We start from the raw sequence: 9,378 nt of genomic DNA on the forward strand, positions 1-9,378 counted from the left end.
GTTTTATTTAAATGAGTCTTCTAAATTGGACAGGTATAGTTTATCTTGATGCCAACTGGCTTATAGAACAGTAAGCTTTAATATTATGAAGTCTCCAGTTCATTAAAACAATTTATTTAACAAAAATTACTTTAGAACCCATTTAAGGTTTTGAGTTACCTTAAATGGGTTCTAAAAGTATTTTTTTGTTGTTGTTAAATAGCTGGTTTTGTATTAGTCATTTGAGAAAGCAGTAATGCTTCTTTTGATTGAATTTGCTTCTGGGTATCATGCTTGTTTAGATTTAGAGACAAGAAGCACGTTAGAGCTGTGTGATGCTCTACTCTCTGTTAACTAGGTGGCTACTAAGCACTGTGAGAAAGAAGCGGTTGATTACCTTTCTGACAATTACATGTCACTGGGATGACCCTGCAACAATAAAGGTTAATTTTTATATTATCAAACTAGAGAGATCTTTTGGCAAGCTCAAGCCCTTGGCTTTCTGGAAGATATAAAGCCATTTTTATACTTACGGGACTTGGTTTTAGTGATATCAGGGCCCCTGTCAACCCTTGATTGTATAGCGTTAACATGGCCTGGGTGGATGTGTTTCCAGGCATTGGAATGTGGGATGCAAAGCTGAGTGGCTTAATTTGTTGTTACTAGCTTGTATCTTTTCACACAAGTGCTACATCCAAGCCAGTCATGAAATAAAATGATTTGGATTTTCTCATTTTTTCAAAAAATACTTACTGATGTGTTAGGGAAACTAAAAGGGAACACCAAATTGATGATGATCAATTCCTATGGACATATCAAGTCAGGTAGAGTAGAAGGCATCCTGGAAGAGTTACTATCTGAGAGGAAACCTGTAAGTTAAGTAAGAATTAGCCATATTTGTAGGGGCCTTTGAAAACAGTATGCTGAGAATAGATAGGGCTCAAGGACAGTATCTCCAACTGAACTTTTAATGAACTCCCGTAGGCGCCAAGAAGGCGGGTAGATAAGAAAGAATATAGAAACAAGGTACTGAGTAGAAGGTTACATGTGGGAAAAGAAAGTTTGTTTTGCATTGCATTCTTTCTGCTGACGTGAGGTTTATGGAGTATAAATAAAGTGAGGCGGAGGATTTGAGTGCGGCCGCCATGTTCTCTGTGTGTCTTTGTCTTTGTGTGTGTTCTTTCATTCTCCACCACCCCCGGTGCGGCCCCCAACAAGTGGCGCAGCGAGCAGGGTCAGCACGGGTGAGTAGGGGAGAACAAGAAGGGGAACCCCCTAGGAGCGGGTAAGGCTCAGATATTGTTAAGGGGAACCTTCTTAAGCTTTCATTATGGGAATTTCATCTCTCTGGCCTCAGAATATTTATGGCTGTTTCAAGGACTGTTGCTGTCTATGGGAGTAGAAGTGAAAGAAAAAGACTTTGAAGTGATTGTTTGCCCATGTTGAACAACATTGTTACTGGTTTCAGTATCAGACTAAAGTGCAGCTGAATCGCAGAGAATGGTTACAGGTAGTAAAAACTCTGCTTAGAGCTCTCCAGTTAGGGGATATTATGCCTCTAAAATTGTGGACCTTGTGTAACTCTATCACTCAGACATTAGAGTTACTTGAGACTGATTCGGAGTGTGGTAATGTAGCCATAAGAGGAAAGGTATCTGAGGATTTGGAAAAATAAAATAAAATAAATCTGAAATGGAGCCCATTTGTGCCAGGGTAGCAAAAGGGGGAGAAGAGAAAAAGCCAGCTCTTCCTTCTTCTAAGGGAAATTCTGACATGCAGTGTATTATGGAAATGCTTCAACAAATATTACAGATATATTCTTCTAACTCACCTTTGCGAGCTTTCCCTGTTTCTTTTCCTTCTGCCCTGTTTGTTTTTTTTTTTTTTTTTTTTTTTTTTTTTTTTTTTGAGACGGAGTCTCACGCTGTTGCCCAGGCTGGAGTGCAGTGGCGCGATCTCGGCTCACTGCAAGCTCCGCCTCCCGGGTTCCCGCCATTCTCCTGCCTCAGCCTCCTGAGTAGCTGGGACTACAGGCGCCCGCCACCGCGCCCGGCCAATTTTTTGTATTTTTAGTAGAGACGGGGTTTCACTGTGGTCTCGATCTCCTGACCTTGTGATCCGCCCGCCTCGGCCTCCCAAAGTGCTGGGATTACAGGCTTGAGCCACCGCGCCCGGCCCCTTCTGCCCTGTTAAAAGAGGATTTTCCAGAGCCTCCAATCCCCCGGCTTCCTTATCTTTGCCTTTGTTTGGCAAAGTTGAAGCCCTGTTCACATCAGACATACTTTAAATTTATGCTAAACACCTGTTTAATATGTTAAAACCAGTGTATATGTATATCTTGTTTGTTAAAATATTATGAGTATTTCAATAGTCAATAAATAAACACATTAATATTAACTATTAATATTAATATAGTATTAATAACCCCAGCTAGGAAATTGTTATGTTATAGGGGTGCATAGGTTCCACCAATTTACACTCCAAACAGAAGTTGAGTATTCGAGTTGCTTAACACATTAACTACCTCTTGATATTTTCTGTGTTTTTAAATTTTAACCATTGTATTGTGTATGTAATGATTCTCAATTTGGTATTAATATACATATTTCCTAGTGAGTAATGATGTTAGACATATAGGTTTATTGTCATTTCTTTGTTCTGCTACTTTTGGTTGGGTTATTTGCCTTTTCTTATTAATATGTTGAGATTCTTTACATTTGGGGATATGAGTATTATTATATATTATATATACTTTTAATTTAAAAAAAAAAAATTTAAGGAGCTGGATCTGTTTCCAATTATTTGTGCTTCTTTTGCTCCTAATGCTTAGTTTTCAAATGGTGGCAATAATGTCCAATTTAATGCCTTACAAATTAAATTTTTAAAAAGAAATGAAAGCTGCCATTTCTAACTATGGATCTCAATCTCCTTTTATCCTTGGTCTTCTTGATGTTTTTTCATCAGAAAATTTGATGATTCCTATAGACTGGAAGACTTTGGGGAAGGCTTTTCTTGATCGTTCTCAGTGGTTACAATTGCACAGCTGGTAAATGAACAAGGCACATGTATAGGCTAGGAAAAATATTATGTGTGATCCCCCTGGACCCACTGAGGAACAACTCACAGGCACGGGCCAATATGCTACTCTTAATGCTCAGGCTGGTTTAGATGATGTTGCCTTTACTCAAATCAAGACTTTGTTTTTAAGGGCCTAAAATAAGGTAGAGATAACAGGAAAATCTTCCCTTTCCTCTGTGAAGATTTTATAGGACACAAATGAACAATATTCAGATTTTGTAGCCCGTCTTCAGGATGCTGTCTTCAAAATTGTGGGTGTTGGCCTTGCTTCAAAAATTTTTTTATAAACATTGTCTTTTTAAAATGCTTATGCTGACTGTTAAAAATTGTTAAAATCGTTAAAGGCCAATGGGGCCAATTTAGAGAAATATATTAAAACTTATGTTAGTGTTGGAGGGGCTATTTATGATGCTTAATTATTTGCTGGAGCTTTGTCTAAAGCCTTAAAAGGAAATAACAAACAAGGTGTTTGTTTGCAGTGTGGTAAACCTAGACATTTCAAAAAAAAAGAATGTCATAAAAATTGAACACTTTTATCCCTCAAGGCAGAAAGCAGCCTTCAGAGGTGTACAAATGTTGTGGTAAAGGTCGACATTGGACAAATAAATGTCATTTCAAAACTGATAAAAGTGGAAATTTACTGTCTCCTCTCCTGGGAAATGGGAGCCGGGGCCCACAGGCTTGGGGCCCCAACAATTTATGTCACCAGGTCTGAAAGTGTAGTTGGTTTATCAGTCTTTACAAATGAGAAATATAAGAAAGGAAAAGAATGCACAAATTAACTAGGTTTCTTGTAATAAATGACTAAACTAGTCAAAGGACCAAAAAATACAAGATCAGCATGACTCTGAAGGATGTGAGATTATGGTTCTGCACTTGTTACATTAAAGAGCTAAAATTAATAGACACAATATTAACAATAATAACAGTAATAATAGCCATAGTATACTGAGTACTTACTATGTGTCTACTACTGTGAAAAAATCTTCACTTGCATTTAGTTCTTCCAACATCCCTTTAAGACTGACAAATTTTATAATTATTACCATTTTGTAGACAGGAAAACAGAGTTAAGACAGTTTTATAAATGTATCCAAGGTCATATAGCTATTATATTTTGAAAATATGACTTTCTGTCCCCAGAGCTTACATGCTTAACCCTTTCCTCTAGACTGCTCTATAAAGTACAAAAATGGTAGTCTCCCTCCTTGGAATAATCAGAGGAAAGAAAAATCAATAACTAAGTAAAAGTTGTATCTCAGCACCAGATCCAATCCCAATTTCAAGTATCCATTTAGCCTTGGATAGCATCACTGTGTTTTGAAAACCAAAATCCGTTGAGTATTTTGTGGTCCACCATCTTTTACAAAGCAGATACTCTATTGGATAGTAAGCTACGAACTGAATTTCTGTACCTGTAATCACCTTATTTGTTTACAAATATTTGTTATTGACTAAATCTGCATACAATACCCATTGAGCAATGGCCTACAACATTAAGGAATAAATTCAAGTCCTCTTTAAGGATCCCACACCTTACCCCAGTTTCTCAGCTTTATGTGGCAACTAAGCAGAGCGCCGCTGCTGACTTAGTTATTACTCAGCCTTATACTTTGTCTCCTAATAGAGGAGTATATAAATTAGCTATTAGAGAGTGTGGCCCTTTGCCAAAAGGACATGATGTTACTAATAAAAGTCTTATTATGGTTCAAGTCTCACAATTTATATGCCTAGAGGCAGGGGAATATATTCTCAATAGGGAGGATTTGGTAGCACAGAAAAAACTGTTTTTTGGGAAACTTTAGTTTCTAATCAAAAGCCCTTATGTTCATTGTATATTAATGGAATAGTTTTTAAAGGGTTAATTGATATGGGGGTGAATATGTCTATTATTTGTTTAAATTAGAGGCCTATACAATAGGAAAAAAGACAAATTGCAGTTATACTCACTGGCTTGGGTGCTGCTTCTGTGGTTTATCAAGACGTAGAACCTTTAACCTGTGTCGGTCCTAAAGGTCAACAAGGTCAAGTGTTTTTTTTATTTTTATTTTTATATTGTTCCTATCAATATTAATTTTTGGGAACAAGATCTTTCACAACAATTTGCTGCTTTTTAAAACATTCCTCATATTTCCTCAGCTGCCAAAAATAAGATGTTCAAAATGGGCTACAATCCTTTAAACTCATAGCCACCACTCCTATTTATGTGAACCAGTGACCATTATTTAAAGAAATACTTAGGACTCTAAAAGAGTAAGTCAAAAAACAAATGGCCGAGAGGAATATAAAGCCATGTATTTCTGCATGGAATTCCCGTCTTTGTCTTGTCTTAAAACTATAAATGTTTACATTAAACCTAGGGAAAGTTTACAGCCTGGTCTTCCTAATCCTGCCCTTATCCCACAAAGTTAAAAATTAATGGTCATAGATCTCAAAAATTGTTTTTTCTCTATTCAGTTACAACATCTTTTTTCTATTCTAGAAGGAGACAGTCACTTGGACAGCTCACGTCATTTAACTCCTTTGGCTTTACAGGAACTCCAGCTTGTGGAAGAGCAACTTCAAAAGGCTCATTTACATTATATCCTTCCCGATGTTCCCCTTTCCCTTTGTTTATTTCATACTTTACATTCTCCTACAGGAATGATTCATCAGACCAATCAGCCGCTAAAATGGATCTTTTTGTCCAATAAAACATCTAAACACTTGGTTACTTATATTGATCGTTTAGCTGAACTGATCATCAAAGGACGGTATCACTGTCGACAACTTTGGGGAGGAGATCCTTCCTTAATTATCTCTCAATTCACTCATAGTCAGATCACTTATCTTCTTGCAACTTCTGATTCTTGGCAAGAAGCTTCATCAATCTTGAGTTACAGTTTATCCTTATCCCTCGGTGCAACAGGGAGAATTGTTTGTTGTTCTGATGATCTTACTTGATTTCCCTACTACTGGTTGTAACATTGTTAGTGATTCTCAATACACCGTTTATGTTACTTCTTATATTTCTCAGGCCACTTTACCTCTTTGTGCTACTTCTTCTCTTCAGAAATTCTTTTCTTTGTTATCCTTTACTTTGAGCCAACGTCGAGCTCCGTTGTTCATCACTCATCTTCGTTCTCATTCTCAACTGCCTGGACCATTAGTTCTTGGAAATACTCAGATTGATTCACTTCTAATTGGCCACTTGCAGGCTGCAGAACAAGAACATGCTCTACATCACACTAACAGTTCTGGCCTTCAACGACGGTTTCATTTAACTCGTAAATAAGCTCGTTCTCTCATTCGAGCTTGTCCTTTCTGTGCTCCTTTGAGCATTCCATCCTTCCATCCTGGAGTTAACCTGAGAGGTACTCAAGTTAATCAAATTTGACAAATGGATGTTATACATATTCCTTCTTTTGGACGATTAAAGTATGTTCATCATACCATTGATACTTTTTCTCATTTTCAATGGGCCACTCCGTTGCCATCTGAGAAAGCTGATTCTGTTATTACACATCTCTTAGCTTGTTTTGCCATTATGGGCATTCCTTTTATACTTAAAATTGATAATGCCCCTGCCTATGTCTCTCATAAATTACAAGTTTTCTTACAGCAATACAATATTCAACATATCACCGGGATCCCGGGCAACAGTCAAGGTCAAGCCATCATTGAGCGTGCAAATTTAACTTTAAAAACTCAACTATTAAAACAAAAAGGGGGAAATGAGCCCCCCCAAAAAACCAGATTTTTTTGAAGGTTAACCTTTCTACCTTAATTTTTTTTTGATTTTGAAGGTTCTTTTTACCTTAATTATTTTTTGAATCAATGGAGACAATTGCAAGACTCTGCTGTTGTAACCCATCTTTCCTCAACTCCCTCGGTGATAGTCCCTGCTGACAGTTTAAAGGTTTGGTATCCTAATGAGGAAGGTAAAGTATGTTCAAGGGCAAGTTCTAAAACAGGGACGGGGCTATGCTCTTGTCCTTACAGGGAGTGGACCTGAGTGGTTTCCTACAAGATGATTGAAACCCTGTTGAAAAGAAAACTGGATTCAGCATGCATTTCTTCCTTTGTTAGATGTGCCTCGGCGGGGGACTTATTTCTCTTAGTGAGGCTTTGTATGAATATTGGACTTATATTCCCTTTCCACCCTTGTATCAGGGAGTCGCCTGGGAGGAGGCGGAAATTAAGGTTTTCACCAATAACATTACTTGGATGCCGTCCTCCTATATGGACAAGGACAACATAGAACGGGAAACAGCAATTATAATCAGCACATACCAATTTGGAGTGGAAGCACTTCCAATATGTATGGGAAATAGTCCTCATTGTCTCCGAAAATCGCATGAAGCTTGGGCTGTTCGTTATAATCATAGTCATGTGGCTGCTAATACTGTTATTATTGTAACTAGAAGTTTTTAATATAATCATACTGTATATAGTAATGAAACTATTCCTAGTTCTTTACTTTTTTGTCCTATTCTAGAGGTTTCTCCTAATATTGAAGTGCTGGAGTGACAACAATGTCGGGGAACTAAACCCCGGATTTTATTAGAATACAATGGGATGCAAATAACTGATTGAAGTGTGCACGGTGATTTTCAAATAAAATTTAGTCACATACCTTTGAAATGGCACCGGGTAAATAAAAGTATTGCTGCTAACAGTAATGAAACCTTGGTATGGCGTGAAGGAGGCCTGAAGTACAGAGTTATTTTTGGAAGTTGTTAGTTGCAGGCGATGCCATTAGCACTTTTGTGGGGAATATGCCCCTTAATCTTTCTAACCCGAATAACTCTTTTCATATTCAGTTATATCGGAATACCTCCTGATATATTATTGCTTGTGTCCGTGAGCCCTACCTATTATTAGCAGGAAATTTGACATGGGATAATCTTACGGGGATTGTTAATTGTACAGATACGTGTACATTTTTGTCTTGCCTCAATCATTCCTGGTGGCACAACTTTACTGGGGATATTTATATCCTCAGGGCTCGTAAGGAAATTTGGCTACCTGTTAACCTTACGCGACCATGGGGGGCATCACCTCTTGAGACTTATATTTGGACTTCTCTCCAGCGAACCCTCCGTGCCCTTGGACTTATAATTGCCTTGGTGATGAGCCTTGTCACCATCGTCTCCACTGCAGCCATAGCAGGGCTCGCTCTTCGTCAAAGCATACAAAATGCTGAATTTATGCAGCAATGGCACGAACAATCTCACCGGTTATGGCTTCAACAGCGAAACATTGATTCTCAACTTGCTGAAAGATTGGACAACATGGAACAAGCGCTGACATGTCTTGGAGATCAGCTCACTGTACTCAGTACTCGGGTAACATTACAATGTGATTGGAATTCCACTCAATTTTGTGTAATGCCTGTGCCTTTTAACATCTCTCAAAATTGGACTGTAATCCGAAAATTATTAGTAGGCCATAAAAATATTAGTTTGGACATCCAAGAGCTCACTCAGAACATTTCCGAAGCATTTCGACAACAATTACATGTGTTGTCCGGAACTGTAACCCTTCAGGAGCTGGGTCAGCGCCTTGCTGCCTTTAACTCATGGACTCAGATGAAGACATGGATTTCTACAATCTCTGGAAGTATATTGCTTTGGGCACTTGGTTTCGATCTACTTCTTTTGGTGATTCGATGCTCCCTCCGTCGCCACCAAAAACAAAAGAAAACACAGGAACAAATATGGGCTACCTTTTTAGGATTGAGGCAAAACAAAATTAAAAGGGGGGAAATGCAGGGGCCTTTGAAAACAGTATGCTGAGAATAGATAGGGCTCAAGGACAGTATCTCCAACTGAACTTTTAATGAACTCCCGTAGGCGCCAAGAAGGCGGGTAGATAAGAAAGAATATAGAAACAAGGTACTGAGTAGAAGGTTACATGTGGGAAAAGAAAGTTTGTTTTGCATTGCATTCTTTCTGCTGACGTGAGGTTTATGGAGTATAAATAAAGTGAGGCGGAGGCTTTGAGTGCGGCCGCCATGTTCTCTGTGTGTCTTTGTCTTTGTGTGTGTTCTTTCATTCTCCACCACCCCCGGTGCGGCCCCCAACACATATTAATGGCAGAAATATGAGGGAGATGGTTTCTTAGTAAGAAGGGGCAATGGATGGAAAGGCCTTAGAGAAAGAGAGCCTGTCTGTAGTTCATGATAGCTAAAACACAGGCTATTTTCATGAGTCAGTAAGGAGAAGGGAATTAGGAGGTAAGCAGGGGTCTGATTACAAAAATATTATATTTTGAGCATGTAAGACTTTATCTGGAGAACACAAGGAGCCATTGAACTGTCTTCAGTAGTAGAGTACTTTG

General features: G+C 38.3%; 1 long non-coding RNA gene across 1 annotated transcript; it reads left to right on the forward strand.

The window, feature by feature from the left end:
* The first annotated feature begins 1,096 nt into the window (after window positions 1-1,096).
* Window positions 1,097-9,064, forward strand: LOC144340165 (uncharacterized). The gene is made up of 2 exons (XR_013415932.1): window positions 1,097-1,223; window positions 7,039-9,064. It is a non-coding gene; the product is annotated as an uncharacterized LOC144340165 (long non-coding RNA).
* The last annotated feature ends 314 nt before the right edge of the window (window positions 9,065-9,378 follow it).

This window comes from Macaca mulatta, chromosome 3 (genome assembly GCF_049350105.2).
Source record: "Macaca mulatta isolate MMU2019108-1 chromosome 3, T2T-MMU8v2.0, whole genome shotgun sequence".
NCBI lineage: Eukaryota > Metazoa > Chordata > Mammalia > Primates > Cercopithecidae > Macaca > Macaca mulatta.